The sequence below is a fragment of the Cebus imitator genome, unplaced genomic scaffold, assembly GCF_001604975.1.
Source record: "Cebus imitator isolate Cc_AM_T3 unplaced genomic scaffold, Cebus_imitator-1.0 Scaffold10, whole genome shotgun sequence".
NCBI lineage: Eukaryota > Metazoa > Chordata > Mammalia > Primates > Cebidae > Cebus > Cebus imitator.
Window position 1 is genome coordinate 5,514,329 of NW_016107325.1, and position 15,990 is coordinate 5,530,318.

Below are 15,990 nucleotides of genomic sequence, written 5' to 3' on the forward strand. Positions count from 1 at the left end.
AAAAAAAAAAAAAAAATCAACTGCATGGCATGTAGAACCACCTACTAAGTTATAGGAATTGTTTATATTACGCAGTATCTAAGGATTGACTGCAGTCCTCCCGTAGGCTAGGTTTTATTCATTTATGATTTTATTGTACAAGTACACTCAACCTTTGACAGGAGAAGAAACTGAGGCACAGGATTAGTAAAGTCATATGATTAGTTAATGGCAATACAAATATATGAACCAGCCAACTTTAACACAGAACTCTCACAATCATCAGGCTTTAGCTTCTCTCAGCTGCAGCTTGCCTTTGTGGAGGCAATGATAACCTAGGATCTGCCTAGTGAGTGTAAGTTTCTTTAACATCAGTCAATTAGACCATCCTAACCTTAAAAACATCCAAATATGTATCTTGAAATTTCAAGCATAATGCATGTCATAAAGGGAAAAAGACAGGGTGAAACAGGAGCCCATAACTGAGCCCACAGTCTTAACCTGAAAAGGAAATCAATCATGGCCTAGCTTAGAATCATATCTTTCAGCAGAGGCCTCAACAGACCAGGTTAAATATGAGGGAAACATGTTCTAGGCTGAGGAAAGCAGCAAATACCTGAAAGGACAAAACAGGTATCATTTGAGGAATTAAAAGAGGCCCAAAATCACCAGGAAGAAGAAACAGGACCTAAGTCTGGAGAGTTAGGAAGACATCTCATTCCAGGAGTAAGAGTTTGGGTTTTATCCTAAAGGTAGGGAGAAGACATTTGATGGTTGTAGGTGGTAAAGAAACATAACAACATAGAATCTGACAAGGGAGAAAGTGAGGCTGACAATTAGGAGGCTGCCATGGTAACTATGAGTTGATGGTGGCTTGAACAAGGGGTATGAATGGAGATAGAGAGTGGCAATGGGAACATAGAGTGTAAGAGTGCAGGAAGTACTGCCGAGGATTACTCACATGATATACCTGATTGGGTGACTGAAAGTTGGGAATTAAGACTTTTAAATTTTTATTATGTAGACAGTGTTTTCATTTCTGTCTTCCTCTATTAACATAAAAATTAAACATATGTTTTTTTGTGTTTTTTTTGAGACAGTCTCACTCTGTTGCCCAGGCTGGAATGCAGTGGTGCCATCTCAGCTCACTGCAACCTCCGCCTCCTGGGTTCAAATGATGCTTGTCCCTCAGCCTCCTGAGTAGCTGGGATTACAGGTGTGTACCATGACACCTGGCTAATTTTTGTATTTTTAGTAAAGACTGGGTTTTGCCATGTTGGCCAGGCTGGTCTCAAACTCCTGGCCTCAAGTGATCCACCTGTCTCAGCCTCTCAAAGTGCTGGGATTACAGGCATGAACCACCCCGCCTGGCCAAAAACAAGTGTACACTTATAAATTCTACTTGTAGTTATTTATCTTCACATTAAAACAACTAAAATGATACATCTTCAATTATTATACTTAAAACGAGATTCTATCATTTTCTTATTTCTATATGTAGAAGATGAGAAAATGAGTAAAATAGCAGAACACATTTACTTCCTGCCACCTCCATCCCACCCACCTGCATATTTGTTGCTGTAACCAGGAAATTGTGACCATATTATTATTATTATTATTTCTTAGGTAATAATTTGTATCTTATGTGTCAAAAATTACATTTTCTCATTGTTTTGTAATTGCAACATGTTTTTACTTGATCTATGTTTAAATTATTTCAAATTTTTTCTAATATTTATTTTATATCAGAATTTCACCTTTCTTGAGTTTTTAATTTTGACTCCTTCTTAAGGGAAGTATATCTTCAATTGTTTCAGAAAATGGGTGGGATGATTTTGAACCCTGAGGTATCTGAGAATGTCTTTGTTTTCCTTTTCTTGAACGAATGATAACTTGAGTAGACAGACGCTATAGGTCAAATCTTTGCCAGGCAACTGTAGATGTTATTCTATTCAGCTTTTGAAGTTTAATGCTGAAGACAAGTTAGGTTCTTTGTCCTTTGCAATTAATTTATTTTTTTCCACCTAGATTCTTGTAGAACTTTTTCCATACTTTAGATACCAGAAGCCTTCCCTCTCCCTCTCAAGGCTGGACTATGTCCTTTCCAATGTGTTTTCAGAGTACCATATATTACCCTAATGTAATATCATAATACCAAATTGTATAATCATTGCCTGATTCTTGTATGTATGGCACCCACTACAGACACCAAGTTCTTTTATGGATCACTAGGACTGTCTTAGTGATCCTTCTATCCCTAATTCTTAGCATATAGCAGATATTCCCAAAATATTTGCTGAGTAAATTAATGAATTGATAGAGCATTTAATATTGACATTTTTAACATGATAGGTCATTAATGTATTTCAAAATACACTGAGTCCTTTTCATTTCTAGGAAGTATTATATTGGTTCAAAGTATTACTTCAGATAGCTACTGATACATCTGTGGTTGCCGTCTCTGTTCTATTTATCCCAATCTCTTCTTCAGGAAGAAGTTGGAGCATAATCTTTCCACCATTTCTCTTAATGGTTGTCACCTATTTGTACTTTCCATTCATAGTTTGGAAGAGTTTTTCAAGCTTTTACTCTAATCATTGATTTATTATTCTGTAATATTGATTCCATCTTTGATTATGTCCAAATTATATGTGAATGTTGCCATTGCATGTTCTGTTTACAGCTTAACTTATCCAACTTTCGTTTTATTTCACCTTGTCTTTAGTTCCCTCCTTATCTTAGTCTAATAGCTTATATTTCATCTCTTTTTGCATAGAAAATACAAAGCAGAGCCTCTCAATATACTTCTGCTTCTGGTAAATCATTTTCCAAAGTATTCACTTTCTTTGCATTTTAAAGACTCTCTTTCAGACAGCATAATCTTTTCAAAGGGATATTTTCTCTTGCATTTACTCGTTCCAAGTCTTGTGTCACTCTTACTCCATGAATGTGTGGATTTTGGTTCTTGGCTCTTCTCATTATCTCTCTGATTGCTATTAGTTACTCTGCATAGATGTTGAGCTGGAAGACATATAGACATGCACAGTCAACAGCAAACTTTTTGGCTTGAAGCTGACATTTATCAACTTTGTCACTGTGGGTGTTGGGCTGAGGTGAGACTCCTTACCTTTACTAGCTAGTTATTTTAAATAGGAGAATTCTTGGTTAATCAGAAATTATTATCTGTCTTTTTCTTGATAAAAATCATATATAAAAAACTAACCCCCAGAGAAATAAACATCTAGTTCTGTCTGCCCAACCCCTTTCATTATTAGCTTCACAAGCTTAGATACAGAGCATCATACCTATCCACTCCCTTTGGGATATTGCTGGTATTCACTAGGCCATAGCTAAAAAATGGGTCATATAGAGAGGTATTAAGGGAGAGATTAAGGCAAACAGGTATAAAATACTTCTTAGTTGTCACACATAGTAGTGGAGTTACTAGCAGGGGCCGTAAGGCAGGTAGCTTCCTTACTAATGCCTTTGCTTGCCTTCCAGCAAAAAAGTACATATTCATTTCAGCTTCACAGTTCTTGCAATAGTACATGTTCATTTCAGCTTCACAGTTCTTGCAATAAGTGCAATATTCTCAAATTCTGGAATTAAGGTGTTTGTCAACAGGGTTCCAGCTGCTCTTATAGTGCCTTTCTGTGAGTTAGAAAAAGCACCTCCCTGAGAAGACACAGGCTGAAGGAGGCAAGGCTTGGCAAGTGAGCACAGCCTACTCAACCATACACAGTAGCCCTAGTTGTCAGTTTGCCTTCTGAGGCCATTATGAGTTCTCATGTTTTTCTGATTTTTCATAGGCATTTTAGTTGGAGAGTCTGCAACATAAACAGCCAGTCCAGGTGTCATCGTAAATCAGAAGTCAACCAGATTCCATTAATAGTAATATTTCATATCAAAGATTTGACTGAAAACATACCTGACATTCCAAGTTGTAGTAAGTGTTTATATTGGCAGGTTTTTGTCCCTAGATTTATATTCAGAACTCTCAATAAAATATTAAGCAGTTTTAAAACTAGGTTCTAAAATATTTTTGAGACAGAGTCTCTCTTTGTTGCCCAGGCTGGAGTGCAGTGGCACAATCCCAGCTGACTGAAACCAGGTTCAAACAATCCTCCCGCCTCAGCCTCCCGTATAGCTGGGATTACAGATGTGCAGCACCACATCCAGATAATTTCTGTATTTTTCGTTGAAACAGGGTTTCACCACATTGGCCAGGCTCGTCTTGATCTCCTGACTTCAAATGATCAGCGCACCTTGGCCTCCCAAAGTGCTCAGATTACAGGCGTGAGCCACTGCGCCTGGCCAGATTCCAAAATATATTAAAAAGGCCTGCAATTCTCCCATCTTCTTTTAATTAATTAATTTATTATTTTCATTTTTAATAGAGACGTGGTCTTACTATGTTGCCTAGGCTGATCTCAAACTCCTGAGCTCAAGTGATCCTCTCAGTTTGGTCTCCCAAAGTGTTACAATTACATGTGTGAGCACCACATCCAGCCAGTTCCCCATTTTTATCCCACCATACCCAACCTCCAATGCCACAGCACTGCTCACTAACTTGAGATATATAATAATTTGAGGGAAAGAAAGTTGGAATAAAATTAAGTCATTATTTAAAAAGATTATTCCTCAAATAAATGTCTCAACTCAATTTCTAACCTTTATAAAACATATTATATGTAAATTCTTAAAAAATCATGATAGGAAATGGAAAATGTTTGATACCATTTTAGCATTATTTAGAAAATAATTCTACCAGCATTTATGCAGATTTCACATATAGTGGAATTATGCAGCTACTTCTCTTTATGACTATATCATAGGAGTAGAAAGAGAGAAAAATATGTATTTAAGAAATGTGTATCTCTAGCTTATTTCCTTTTACAAAGTTTTTAGCACCTCCATATTTCAAAATGCCTATGCATTCAGCTTTAGATTCAGAGTATATTACTAAATTCTACTGTATCAATCAGAAATCTTCAAAGCATCCTATTTAATTTGTTCAAGCAGTGCTGAATAAACTGGACTTTATCAAAATTAAGAATTTCTGCTTTGTAAAAGATACTGTCAAGAGAATGAAAAGACAAGCCACAGACAAGGAGAAAACTTTTGCAAAAGACATATCTGATAAAGGACTGTTATCAAAAATATACAAAGAACACTTAAAACTCAGCATTTGGAGAACAAGCTGATTAAAAAACGAGCCAAAGGCCTTTACAAATACCTCCCCAAAGAAGAAAACCAGAGGCAAATAAATAGGCATATGAAAAGATCCTCCACATCATATGTCATCAGGGAAATGCAAATTAAAACAACAATGAAATACCACACAGACTTATTAGAATGGCCAAAATCCAGAACACTTAACAACATGAAATGCTGGCAAGGATTTGGGGTAACAGGGAACTCTTACTCATTCCTGGTGGGAATGCAAAATGGTATCCACTTTGGAAGACAATTTGGCAATTGCTTACAAAAGTAAACATTCTCTTACCTTATGATCCAGCACAATCATACTCCTTGGTATTTACCCAAAGGAGATGAAAACATGTCCACACAAAAAGCCTGCACACAGTTATTTATAGCAGCTTTTTTCATCACACCAGGGTAAGGGATATTGATAATGGGCAATGGCTATGCTTGTGCAGAGGCAGAAAAATATGGAAAATCTTTGGACATTCCTTTCAATTTTGCTGTGAATATAAAACTGCTCTTTAAAAAAAGTTAAAAATATATATTTTTTTAAAGCAGTACTGTGTTGTCATGTTTAACTCAATTACTTACTACAAGAAAATTATTCAGCTGGTCAAAACGTTATAGATGAGAAGTTTCTGTTTGTTAAAAAGATTGTTTCAAATATATTTGGGCTTTGACTTTTAAAAGTATAGAGCAACATTCAAGATAACTAGACAGAATGCACTGCAACTTAGCAGGTTTTCCTTGGACTTACTAGCCTAAGGAAAAATGTGTAAACATCCATGATTCAGAAGTATAGGGAGATACTGGGGCAGCCAGAACCTCATCCCTTGCTCTAAAAGGAAACGATATCTTTCTTGCCGTATCTAAGATTTGAATCTTAGAGAATATTCATACATGGTCAGGAATTGGAATAATGGGGAAGCCTTAATTCATGGGAAAATTTCTAATAAAGTTGTACCTCCATTTCCAGCCATTCCTCTTTAACAAATACATTTAGTGAAAAATTTTTTTAGTTGGGAGAAACCAAATGGATATGCGTATATGTAGTGTTTCTCAAGAATGTGAGCTTTAACAACCTTTAATTACATACGTTCACGAGGATCTGTTGGAAATGCATGTTCCTGGGCTTCACCCCAGCTGCTCTGAAATGAAACCTACAGGAGTAGGTTGGTGAAACTACATCTTGTTTCTCAGGTGATTCTTGTGTAGTTTAACTCATATATAGTTTGATGTCATTTATTTAATGGTTATTTATTTACCGGTTATTTATTGTTTGGCAAAAAATCTAGCAAAGATCCGCAAGTGACCTTTAAACTTCACATAGGATTCCCTTCCTCGGCTGCCTTACTTTCCCTAAGAGGCGGGGACTTGGCTGGACGGGGCGGGGACGGGCGGGGCAGAGGAGCCATGGGCTGGGCGGGGCAGGGCGGAAGGGCCCTGGCCTGGCCTTGCCGGGTGGAAGGCGAAGAGATAATGGCTCCGCGCGCAGGCGCTGCCCTCTGAACTGGAACAAAAAGCAACTTCCGGTTGGAGTCACTCGGCCAGGCGCCGGCGACCTGACGCGAGAGGGAGCGTAGCCGAAACCCTGAATTGTGTGAGTAAGAAACTTTATGAATTGGTGGGTCCGAATCTGTCAGCACGGTGACAGAGAATTTGTGTGCGCGAGCGAGAGAGACGCGCTGACAGTAGGGAAGTCGCAGGGAGAGAAGCCGAGGAGCAGCAGAGACGACCAATTTGCAGTTTGGGGATTTTGTGCGGGAGAAACCACGCGAGTCCTTCCTCCCGAGCGGACTCTGCGGGGTTTTCCGAGCCCGAGATGCTAGCATAGCATCGTCGGTCCCTGCCCCAACGGCTTCAGGGGAGGGACTCCTCCCGGCTGCTTTGCCCGGGAAATGGGGGTAGCAGGGCCTGCCGTGTCGAGATGAGCAGTGGACTCGCCAGGAACATCTATGACTTGCCTTGTAGACAGGGACTGCCTCCTAGAATCAAGTACTATCGTGGTTACTCTTTCGAAAACTTAATTGGTTCTTTCTGTTGTTTTCCCAAGGTGGTTGCACAATTCCCCTCTGCCTTCCTGTGGGGTGTCATCATAGCCTGGTCAATGAGAAGTTAGGTAACTTCCCAGAGGGTCACGGAGGAAGTGGGTGGCAAAGGCAAAAAGAACAGAAGCAAACCCCGCCCGCAGTGGGAATCCAGGCGTTAGGTAGAGTCCCAACGCCGGTATAAACTGACGAGCAAAGAGTTACAGGCAAAAAAAAGCTGTGCTTGTCAAGAAGTAGAAAGGGGGAGGATAATCAAAGAAGAGCTGTGTTTTTATTGCTATGCTGTAACGAGCAAAAGTAAAGCAGCCTTGCTATGTAAAGCCGTGTTTATCTCACCTCACAGGAGATGCTTTTGACAAGTTGTAATAAGGGAGAGGTGGTAGTAAAGGAAGTGAAGAGGTGACATGAAATTGAAGGAAAAGAAAACGAGCTGCCTCCCTACCGCAGTTGGAATACACACTCAAGAGGTAGCAGAGAAGCAAGCAGTGTATTCTGTTAAAAAGTATTGTGGCCTCATTTGAGAAACGAGGGACTCGCAAATAACAGAACTATATATAAAGCAGAAAGTGAGGTCCTTCTCAGGCCTCTCCCCAGTGATATGTAATCCAAGCTTTCCACGTCTTTTCTACCTTCTTATGAAAATGAGATTATGCATACTGTTCTGTGATCTCTTTCAGATTAAATATATACATACAGTGAAAGTCTTGCCATATGTAGCTCTGTTTTATTGTAATGTCAGCATGGTATTGCATTGTGTAGATGTACCAAATTATAGTTAACTATCATTTACTACGTCCTGCCCATATATATTGCCCAATATTCTTCAAAATTATCTGTTACTCATTAGAATACAGATTTATTAATCCTTTATGAAATATAGCAAATATTTTCAAGAATTATCAATGCTTTGGTTTAAAATGCCCAGGTTTTTTATCTCATATAAGAAGGTAGTCCCCACTCAAAAATTCTTAAAATCTGCTCCTATATTGTCAATTCTCTTTTTATGATTTACTCATTAAAACATCTGAAAATTATTTTTGTATAGTGTATATGATAAGGATTTAACTTTTTCTTTGTTTTTAATGAATGGGCAGCCATTTTTCCTGAAATCATTTGTTGAAATCATTTCTCTCCCAACTGACTAGAAATACCTCCTTAATATAGTAAATTCCCATGTGTACATGCATCTTTTCTTTAGACTTATCTGTTGCTTTTATCTTTTTGTCTCTTTCTTTACAAATACCAATCTGCTTTGACATTACATTTTCTAGTAATTCATAGGACAAGTCCGTCTTCATTTTTCCTTTTCCAAATTTTCTTGAACATAATTGCATTATCTTTGAGATAAAATTTAAAATAAACTGTTAATGCTTCATTAAAATAGTCTTTTGGGATTTAACCATTTTTTTTCTTATATTTTGTGATTAGTATGTAGATGAGTGTTTATATATCTGGCCAACTTTCTAAATTTATTAGTTTTAATAAATTGTTTCACTTGAATTTTCTAGGAAAACAATAATCTAATTATAATAATCTTATCTCCTTCTTTCTTTGCTTTAATGAATTGCTGGCTTCCCCAGAACAGTGGTAAATAATAACAGTGATTCTGGCCATCTTTTATCTTGTTTCTTAGTTTGGGGATGTTTTTACTATGTCACTGTTAAATATGAAGTTACCATTAATTTGTAATAAATTCTATTTATCATGTTTAATATTTCTAGCTCATGATTTTTACAGAGAACTATTTGGATTGTATCCAAAGTCATTTTTGCTACTGGAGATGGGGAGGGTCTATTGCATTAGCTAGCACTTTGAGAACAATTTTGAATGATAGATATTGAGTATTCATTTGGTATGTATATATATTTCTTGTCGTGTTAAGATAATGTCTCTTCATTACTTATTAACTTTTTTTTTTAATCAGGAATGGAAGTTGGATTTTGTCAAATGGCTTTTTGACATCTATCATAACGTTTGTAGGTACTTTTCATCTTTGACCTAATAAGGTAGTGAATTATTTTAGTATATTTCCAGTTTGTGAACCAATCTTACACTCAGTCATGGTGTGGTATTTAAGTATATATTGGTTCCTTTGGTAGCATTTTTATTTAAAATCAATAATTGAGATTCATTTTATACTCACTTTTTTGTTATCTTTGCTCGGTTTTGATGTCAAGGTTATGCTGATTTCCTAAAAAGAACTGGGAAGAGTTCCTCTTCCTCTGCTCTGATGTAGTTTAAATAGCCAAAGAACTCTCTTCTTTGAAGGTTTGAAATAATTCACCCGTGAAACCATCTAGGTCTGAGAGTACATTGTTCTTAAGACAGCAACAATATTCAGCAAAATGGTCCAGAACAAACAAACACCCCTTGGAGTAAATACAATTAAATGAAAGAGCCTGGGACACCAGTAATGTCAAGAACTAAAGAACAGCTGCTCTACTGATCTTGGTTATTTCCCACACACACACCCTTTTTTTTTCCTGGGCAAGGAAAAATGCTGTAGGTAGGCTGAGGCTGTTAAGTAAAATATCGTGCTATTCTTTATCTTCCCTTCTGCAGTTATGTTACAGAAGCAATGGTATTGTTTCTACATGGACAGGTTTGTCTATGCCCTGAAAGAAACCAAGAGTGATACTCAACTGGGAAAGTATCAGTTTCACTTTGTTGTCACTAGCTTCCCAATTTTGCCGGGAAATTTCTTACTTTAAAGGTAATAACCAACCTGACATTTTACTGTAGCCAAATCCTACAGAGAGTTTCACAATGAGTGGGTGAAAAATATACAAGCTTAACATGGTAATACTTATTTAATATGAAGTGAAAATCATTAGCACAGTTCAGGTATGTGCATGTACATGGAGCACTGCTATTATCTAACAAAAGCCCACCTTTTTACTTGACTAGTAGTTTACTGTTAATGTGTAGTTAATAGTGTATAGACTTTTATAAATGATTATTTCAAATGCTTTTTGATTGCCTTCAAAAATATGACTTGAGACAGGTAATGTAATTTAGCAGTTTGTATCTGTGAACTATGGAGGATACCTACAGACACTCAAGTGTTATTTATAGTAGGATGCAGGCATTATGTGAATGCTTGAGTATTTAGTTCCATTTATGGGCTATTATAGCAAAAGTAATTGGGGACTTGTTCTATGTGAAGAAAGACTGCATGTTTTTTAAAACCATAGCCGTTGTCCAAAAGCAAATGGTAAATAAAAATAGCCTGTTGACATAAAGCTTCACTATTTTGATGGTATGCATTAGCTGATTGACTGTTACTACTATTTATCCTTTTTGTTTTCTAACACCTCATAAGCATAAATATTACTGTTTAATTGCAGTTTGTTTGTGTTCAGTTATGTAAAGCCTAGTTTTAGTTTCTATTTTCTGTAGAATTTATGCTGTGACTGCCATTTCCCACCTGCTATCTCCTATGCTTGCTGCCATGGTTTTCAATCATGAATACAGGGAAAGAGGAGTCTCTTATTTAGATATGTAACAAAAATCTCTTAAAGTTCAGAACCAAGACTATGACTACTTTCAGGAAGGGATGACATTAATATGAAATGAACTGCCTTTTCAGTGAGTGGTTAATTAATTTTCAGAGTCTTTTAAACTAGGTGCAGTATTTGGCCACTGTTCAAGTAAGTTGAGGGGGACCGGTACTACGTCCTATGCAACTGAAAACAAAGCTTTGGGACCTGTGTAGTACATGTGTCACATTTTCCAATTCCTAATCTATAAAAGCTTTTTAAATTGTGATAAAATTAACATAGCATAAAATTTACCATCTTATCCTTTTTAAACTATGTGGTTCAGTGTTAAATGCATTCACATTGCTGTGCAATCAAAAAAAATTTTTAAAGGGACTTATTTTTCTTAAGCAAAAGAGTTTCAGAAGTAAATAGTGGCAATTGTTTGTCTCATGGAAAATTTCCTGGACAGTAACTTTTTACCTTCAGAGATATATTCTCTACAAATGGTAATTATTAGTAGTGAGTTATGAGAGTAAACAGTTTGAGTACTAATGATCTATAATAGCTTTTACTTAACACCAGTAATTTTTCTTTGCAAAAAAGAAGGGTCTACTGAAAATAGATTGCTAACATTGAAAACAAAGTCTTCTAAGTCATTGCAGTAAGGAATTAATGGAGATTGAGTAGACAAAACTAATATGAGTTCCATTTTGATGGTTACTTAGCAAGTTGAAGTTATGAAAGTCTTTGAAATATTTGCTGGACAAATATTGATTGTTTTGCAGGACAATAGCAAAACGACCCAATCAGGTAATAATTTTGCCAGAGAGTGACTCGCTGTAAGGGACAGAAGTTAGAGACTTAGATTCTTTCGAAATAAAAGATGTATATTTTTTAACTGCTTGAAGAAAGATTTTTGGAACCAGTCAGCACATCAACTGTTATTGTGAGACATTCAAGTGGTTTTACTATTCATAACCATTTATTGTGTGGAATTTACTGGAATGTGATTTCATAACCTCAAGTATTTGGAATCCCAAAAGTAGAAGTACCTTTCCCTTGATGTTGTTATTTCTCAACCTTTAAACATTCATATTTCCTTTCTGATAAACATTAAAATCTCACAAATTCTAGAGGATTGTAATACATGTTCCTTCCCATACAATCCTACTCCTCCTTTATGCCTCCCCATACTGACTACTGACTTTCTCTTCTAGTTCCCTTATCCGTGAATATTATTGAGTCCTTTTTTATATGATTTATAATAAGAGAGTTTTAATATTAACTATTTTAAAATTTGCATCCTCTCTCCTCCATCTTTAGATTCTAACATTGCCCCTGCTCAGAGGAGAGGATACCCCTTAAAGATTACTGAATTGTGCACAGCCAACTGAGCAGTGCCATGTTTATGTTCATCTCAGAGGATGAGAATACCACATGCCTACTTTCCCTGTTGGTGTTATGCTGTTTAGTTGTGCACTTAAACCCATAGCATTTGATAAGTAGTCTCAAAGAAAGTATTACTGGAGAAAAAAAGGAAGTAAGGCCAAACTGAGACTCATGGGTGTGGTCTTTGACTGTGAAATCTTTTAGCTCTTGCAAGATAGCATAGAAAATTTCACCAAGTTCTAACATCCAGCAAAATGGAGAACATGTAATGGGGAGCTTTGGGTTTAACCAGTGAGATTGTCTTGTTTGTCCTATTGCATTTAGCCAGCCAGCCAGCTTATGGAAAAATACAAAATTCAAATTCTAACACTGCTGCATTTATGATATTTAAGGTTTCTATTATATCAGCTGGCTGGGTGGAGCACAGAAACAGTATAGTGCAATATGCTCTGGGTATATTCATGACAAAAGCTTACAACGTAGAAAGAGAATAGAAATGCAAGTTGTCAGTTGGAGAGTTGGCTGCTTGTGTTATATAACTCCTTAAAAGTGGAAAATGATCATAAGTAACAGTTGACAGTTCTCTTCAGTTTCCTTTCTTCAGGTAAGGAAAACATACTTAATATTTCTGAGACCTTTAAAGGTCTTCCTAACCATCCAAAAGAGACCTTGTTTATGTGTGTATGCCATGTTGTTTACTGATTTGTTTTTTTGTTCTTGATGCTTTTTGTGAGTGAGAAGACAAACATATAGGTAAGATACAGAAAAGACAGGATGTAGTGGGGCACAGTGGCTTTATGCCTAAAATCTCAACTACTCAGAAGGCTGAGGTAGGAGGATTGCTTGAGGTGAGGAGTCTAGGCGACAGTGAGCTATGATTGCACTACCACACTCACTGCACTCTAGCCGGTGGGGACAGAGGGAGGCTCTGTCTCAAAAAAAAAAAAATTAGATTGTGTTTGTCATTCACTGATTCACCTCTTCATGTGCTACAGTGGCAACTTTTCTGAAACAGAGTATGAACTCCTTTTATTATTCATAGCCCAAGGGGTTGGGAAAGGCTGGTGGTTTTCTTTTCTAGAGTAAAGTAGAAGGGGTAGCAGTCACTCAAGGTGATTTCCTTTCCCCATCCTGAAACTGCTTTAGATTTGAGTTGGTCTCTCACCGCAAGTGTGAACTCTGGCAGAACATTTACCCAGAAACAGAATAGGCTCAGCAATTGGGGAAACCCAGCAGAGGGGCCTTGCCTGCCTCCCAAATTACTCACATTTGTCTCTATCACCTACAAAATAGTAGACCTTACTAAAGAATTACTAATCATCCTGGGGTGAAGATGGCCAAAATTCTACCTTTAAGCCTTTGATTCTATTCCAATGTGGAATACATATGTGAGTGTGTGTGTGTGTGTGTGTAACTGATCAGAGTTCAGATGTTCTGCTTGAACAGGCAATTGGAGGTAGAATATCGTTTGGCTGATACACTCTCAGACTCAGTGCAGCTCCAGAAGCACCATTAACCTTAATTACTACTTTATCCAGGATTGGTTGGCTATCATTTGACAGCATAATAATGGCTGCCAAAGACAGCAGACTTAAGATATTGTATCTATTATCAACCTAATGAAACTGAGGCAAAATAAATATAGGGAGTTTATTCAGGTAAAGGTTGAGGGCAGCTGCCCCATGGGACACACTTCCAGGTTGCCTTGGGGAGTGCTTCCTTCGGCCTTTGTTGCAACCCGGTTTTTAAAGGCAAAAGAGGACAAGGAATGGGCTTAGTTACTTGATAGGAATTCTCATTGGTTTACAGAAATAACATTGATTAGTGATTATACATTGTTGAACTATAGGGTATGAGTTATGGTATCTAATATATGGCATTTTATGACTACTTAGCATCACATAGTAGTTGGCTTCAAGAGGGTCATTTAGTTTACAGGGGAGAGGGAGACGTGACTGCCGTCACACACTCACATTTCAGTGCCTCTCTGGGCCTGATAATTAAAAGGGGTTTGTACTCCTCACATTAAAAGTTTTTCTTTCTTACTATGAAATAAGGAGGGAAGTTCATTTTAAAAGGGATAGAGGAGTAAGGAGAATTACAGAACCAGTATAGAAGATTCAATACCCAGATAGCAGAAGTCCCAGAAAAGAATACAAAAGGAAAGAAATTGCCCCAAAAAAATTTCAAGAAAATTTCCAGGAACTGAAGGATGAATTTCCAGATTGAATAGGTGCCCACCAAGCACCTATTGCTATGATATAAATAGTTCATGGCCAGATATGGTCCTGAAATTTCAGAATCCTAGGGATAAAGAGGAAAAAAAAAAATCCTAATAGTTTTCAAAGAGAAAAAAAAAAATTGGCTAAGGCCAGGCACAGTGGCTCAGGCCTATAATCCAACCACTTTGGGAGGCTGAGGTGGGCAGATCACCTGAGGTTGGGAGTTCAAGACCAGCCTGGCTAACATGGTGAAATCCAGTCTTTACTAAAAATACAAAAATTAGCCAGGTATGGTGGCACATGCCTGTAATTCCAGCTACTGTGGAGGCTATGGCACAAGAATCGCCACTTGAACCCCGGAGGTGAAGGTTGCAGTGAGCCGAGATCATGCCCTTGTACTCCAGCCTCAAGCAACAGAGCGAGACTCATCCAACATCAGGAATCAAAATGAATCTGATCTTCAATAAAAATAAACAGAAGCTAGAAGACAGCATAGCAAAGCTTTCAGAATTCTGAGGAAAAATTACTTCTAACCTAGAACTCTTAATCTGGCCAAACTATCAGTTAAGTCAGAAGGTAAAGATATTTTCAGTTATGCAAAGCCTCAAAAAATTTATTTCCCAAACACTTTCTCAGGAAGCTGCTCGAGAATTTGCATCACCACGTGGGGACATAAAACAAGAAAAGATTTGGGAGACTGAAAATGAGGGATTCAATTAGAGAAAGATGGACAAAGGGTATCCCCAAATTCAAGGTAAAGAAGGTCCCAACATGAAGGTTTTCCATCAGGCATAGAGAGCAACTAGTCTAGATTGGGGCAAGCCAGAAAGCTTACAAAGTGATTCTTCTAAAGAGATAGAATACCTGAAGTGTCTGAATGTGTTGAGGAGCTCCGTTAGTGGTGATAGGAAACAAAGCAAACAAAAGTTTTCAGGAAAAAAAATTTTCAGGAAAGGAACAGCATCCATGATATATTATGTTGTTCAGCAGTGCATAGCATTACATAGTAATAAGAATGTAAAAGCTGAATCCTAATCTAATGAAAAGTTATATATAACTATATTGGAGAAATGGGAAGAATAGGAAGTAGGGGATGTTTAAAGAGAACTGAATCATAATTTTCCATGATGGGGAGACAAAAACTGCAAAATCAGTAGTGGCAATATTACATGTTATTTGGAGATAACAGAGATAAATACAAAAAAGAGTAAGTCAAAAGAATGGTTGCCAAGGTGTTGCAGGAAATAGGGAGGGGAAAGTAGTGGACTACTATTTTTCTTGTCTTATAGAACTACTCAACTTACTAAGATATAGGTCTGAATAGCTCTGATTAAAATAAAAACTAAATTAGAGGGTACAGAGCTAGAGGATTTGCTTTAGCAACAGAAAGACCTAGATTTATCTGGTTCTTCCATTTTCTAATTCTGTGTCTTTTGCAACTTAATTACCCTTTTGAAGCTCAGTTTACTCCTCTGTAAAAGGAAGACAATATATGCTTCTACAGAGGGAAGATTAAAAATGAGGTAGCCTATGTAAAGCACCTGCAAATAGATCTTTGTTCCTACCCCAACCCCAGTGCTTACCATGATCAAATAGGGAACCATCTTCTGCACTGTTGGGATGATTGCCATTCAACCAGAGGACTGGTATTGTCTTTCTGGTCCA

At 37.3% G+C, this 15,990-nt stretch overlaps 1 protein-coding gene across 8 annotated transcripts in view; it reads left to right on the forward strand.

The window, feature by feature from the left end:
- The window catches only part of TANK (TRAF family member associated NFKB activator), a 95,810-nt gene that overhangs the window by 13,508 nt on the left and 66,312 nt on the right, over window positions 1-15,990 (forward strand). For 2 of the 8 annotated variants that reach the window (XM_037745578.1, XM_037745572.1), the window contains exon 1: window positions 6,625-6,784. The exons of 4 other annotated variants lie outside the window; for them this stretch is intronic. The gene's annotated coding sequence lies outside the window, so the exon portion shown is untranslated. Of the gene's footprint in view, window positions 1-6,593; window positions 6,785-15,990 lie in introns of those variants that run through there. 2 more of the 8 variants (XM_017547830.1, XM_037745564.1) reach the window with 2 other exon arrangements.